The sequence below is a fragment of the Octodon degus genome, unplaced genomic scaffold (genome assembly GCF_000260255.1).
Source record: "Octodon degus isolate 3935 unplaced genomic scaffold, OctDeg1.0 scaffold00008, whole genome shotgun sequence".
In the NCBI taxonomy this organism is placed as follows: Eukaryota; Metazoa; Chordata; class Mammalia; order Rodentia; family Octodontidae; genus Octodon; species Octodon degus.
The window spans coordinates 13,508,630-13,512,502 of NW_004524584.1; the positions used below are offsets into that span (position 1 = coordinate 13,508,630).

A 3,873-nucleotide genomic window follows, 5' to 3' on the forward strand; every position below is an offset into this window, starting at 1 on the left:
AATGTCAGGCCTGATCTGTTTCAGTTTCCTTGCTTTGACTTTATTCCTAATTTTCCTACCTCTTTGTACTTTCCTCTTTAAAGACATGTAAAAATTTAAAAAATTGTTGGATTCCTTTCTGGAGACATCTCTGGTTGTATGAGCCAAAAGAAACCAAGAATACCTAAGGGGTTAAGGCGCCATACCTGAAGGTTCCTTGATGGAAACTGGTTTCTGACCACTAAAAGCTTACATCTGCTTTATGTGTTAACTGAAAATAATATGATTGTCAGCTGTATTGTGTTTTTACCAATATGTAAAATATGATGCTAAATGATAGTAAGTTCCACCTGTGAGTTTCAAGGTTAAATTTTCTTGCCTGTCTTTTTATAGAAATCAAGGCTTGTGTAATGATAATCTTGGACCGGGTTTTGACTTCTGTAAAAAGATAAGACAACATTATAAGATAAAGTTACATTTAAAAATAAGTGTCATATTGTTAATTTTAAAACAGCCAGACTATCATGGTTTAGCTGTAACAGGAACTACCTGCTCCCACTGGAGCCCAAGCAGTCAGACCCCTGCTGGCCTAATAGCCAGGCAGGAGATTATAAAATATATATATATATATTCTAGTGTGTATTCTTAAAGGTCTAAAAAAACTCAGACCAAACCTTCAGTTATTAAATTTCAGCTGTTTACCAGGAAAAAGATAACCACCCCTCTGATTTCTTAAAATGTTTAATGAAAAGCTGTTAAAGCATACTTCTTGAGATGTTAATTCAGTAGGGGGACAGATTACTCTTACAGATAAGCTAATTACAGGCAGCTCCAGATATTAGAAAAGAGCTATAAAAGATAGCGTTTTCTCCAGACAACTCACTTGATACTTTATAGGACACTAAGGAGAAAGTGTTCTATAATCAGAACTGGGAAAAAACCAGGGAGAAAAAGCAAAGAGATCAAAAACGGCTGCCTTTGTTGCGGCCACAAAACAGATCCTAAGTCTGATTCTCTGAACTCCAAGAAGAGCTCAACGATGATGAGGTTCATCTGCTACTACTGTCAGAAGCCAAGCCATTGTAAGAGGGACTGCCTCAAGAGGCCCACAAGCCATGCCCTGACTGCTAAGGCAGCCACTAGAAGTGAGACTGCACTCTGAGGCGGAGGCCCCAGAGCTCAGACTCAGCTTCCCAGATGGTCCAGCAGGACTGAAGGGTGCTGGGCCTGCTTCCTCCCTCTGGCCAGACTGTTACCTCTACCTGTCATCTCCATGAAGGAGCCCTGAGTAACCATGACTAAAGGAAAAAGCTAGCCTATTGCTGGACATTGGTACAGGTCTCTTTGTCTTATCCAACCCTGGCCTTCATTCCAGTCATCGTCATCTTGTTTTAAGCTGTAATTGAGATATATTGTTCATGTACAGATAAAATCCTGTCAATGTAAAAAAGTTCTAGAGACACTGGCTACACAGTGTCAGATAGCTTTGGTCCTATAGATAGAGCAAGGCCTTGTCTTTAGAACATAAAACTCAGAGCCAGTGTTAAAAAGATAAATCCTTCTATAGTGCCTCTTGATTACAGTAGGGGCCATATCCAAAACTGAATGAGACATTGGTTTAATCTGATTGAATACTGTGTATTTTGTGATAAGTTTATTAAGTTAGCCTGGTTGATTTCTGATGTAACTCAGGTATTTCATGCTGATAGTAAACACAAGTGTAACTAGGAAAATATGCCAAACTGTACTTAAATTACTTAAAAGGATTGACAGTAAAAATAAAGTATTAATCTGGTTTTCCATATGTTCTTGAAATTTAGAGATAATTATAAGTATAGCTAGAGAGATTTATAACAAACTGTCAGACTCCTTGAATAAAGGGGGTCTAAGAGCTAGTGAGTTATGATTGCTAGGTCTCAAAAGGTTTATAAATATACCTGTTAGCTCAAATGTTCATGCTTTGATTATATATGTTCTAATTGCTCAGAAGATTTGTTCTGTCCTAAAAGATACTAAAACCCAGGTGGTCTAGCATATTTGTTAACAGATTTTACCTGTATGATTACTGGCAGGTGGAGTTTGTTGGCAGATGTGCTAGATTACGATTCCTTTTGCTGGGATCCACCAGATTTTGTCTATAGAAACACGTATTAAAGCCTAATCTAACTGTCCACCAAATAGAGCCCAGGTGATCTGAGCCTTCTCTGGGTTTCCTGCCTCATTACAAGGAAAGTTATATTCGTGTTCACTGGGCAGGGCTACCTGCAGGAACCAAGAAGTTGTACCTTACGCAGTGAACCCCAGATATCTGACACAAGCTGCAGAAGTTAGAAGGTTTTGCAGGAATGAATCTGTCTGAGATGAGGTGTTTCATAGTAAAAAGGATACAGAATGGAATTATAGATGGAAAATGAGAGTGTTGATACTAGCAGCCTACAGGAAAGCCAGACAGAGAGAAGAGACATTTCAAGGAGCAATGTCTGTAGCTGCTAGAGAAGGAAAAAAGAAAGTGTTTATGATGGAGTCAGAGGAAGTTTCAGATTGAGGTGGTCATGTGTCTTCCCTCTCAGTCTGAGGGAACCCATGTTAACTGCCAATATATAAAAAGAAAGCCTGTTAAACTTTTAATAGATGCTTATGCAGATTTGTCAGTGGTTACCCAGCCAGTGGCCCACTTGCAAACTAAAAAAATACTCAGTGTTTTCCCTACGCCCAGTAATTCATGTTCCCTGGTAACAATAGGAAAGGCCAGTTTGTTTGAGACAGTACCCAGTGGACATAAAAGATAAAGAGATTAAACCTCACGTTTAAGAGATCTCTGTTAATAGACCTACAAAATGTTCTAACTAGTGTTTTTATAATTACAAACTTCAAAAGGTTATTACATTCCAGATCTGTTAAGTGATTACTATATCCTGTTGATGTTATTATTTGTTTGTTTCTTTGGCTTTGCCTCCTCCAGATTTAAAGCCATTCTGCCTACCCAAGATAAAAATTGCCTGGTGTCTGTTGAGGGCCTTTTGGTAAAACCTCTAGAGAGTGTCTATGACTGCCCTTCAAAACTGCAACCCATTCCAGCGTGAAGTAGCCAGAGCGGTCATCGCCCATACACCCTCACGGCAGTCCAGGTTACTTCTTCAGAGGAAAAATGTTGCAGGCAGCCAGGTTAGATAAAAATATTGTAGACAGGCAGATAGGGCTGGGCCCTCAAGGAGACAGAATTAAAAGACAAGGTGACCAGTTTGAGAGAGGCAGATGCTGCCCACTGTGAGCCAGACCTCAAGACAAAAGAAAAAAAAAAAAAACAAAAAAACTCTCTGGCTGATATTACAGCCCAAGAGGTGGCACAAAAACCAGTGGGGACACGGAAGATATTGCCTATTCTAGAGTTGTAAAAACCCAGCTACTTAGACTCTGTTGTTAGCTAGTGTTCCTTGCTGTTGGAGTAAATTAACAATGGTTACCCATGTCAAAATAATTTAATATAACATTGCCTACAAGTTTCTGACAAGTCAATGATTTGACTCGGCCACAAAAACCAGTGGGGAATGTTACAACCTGACCAAAGCACCGCCATCCTGTTCTGTATGCGCCATCTTAGTAAACCATGTCAGCTGCTGTAAAATGTGACTTCTGTTTCTTGGGCCCACTCCCTTCAAGGCGTTAGTAACTCCATCTTGGCTCTGATTCACCTTTGCCCTAGTTGATTACAATGACTCCATCTTGGTTCTCTGATTCACCCCTGCCCTGGTTCCAAGAATGTCTTAAGGCAAAAACAGGTGTTCCTGGCAACCGGTCAGCCACATTGTCCTTATAAGGTCAGCATGACCACATACCTAGATTACACACCCTGTTCTGTACTCCACCTAGTCCAAAGGGGTAACTCCTCTGTGT

General features: G+C 40.0%; 1 protein-coding gene across 3 annotated transcripts in view; it reads left to right on the plus strand.

The window, feature by feature from the left end:
• The window catches only part of Rad18 (RAD18, E3 ubiquitin protein ligase), a 153,883-nt gene that overhangs the window by 41,711 nt on the left and 108,299 nt on the right, over positions 1 to 3,873 (plus strand). The window lies entirely within an intron of this gene.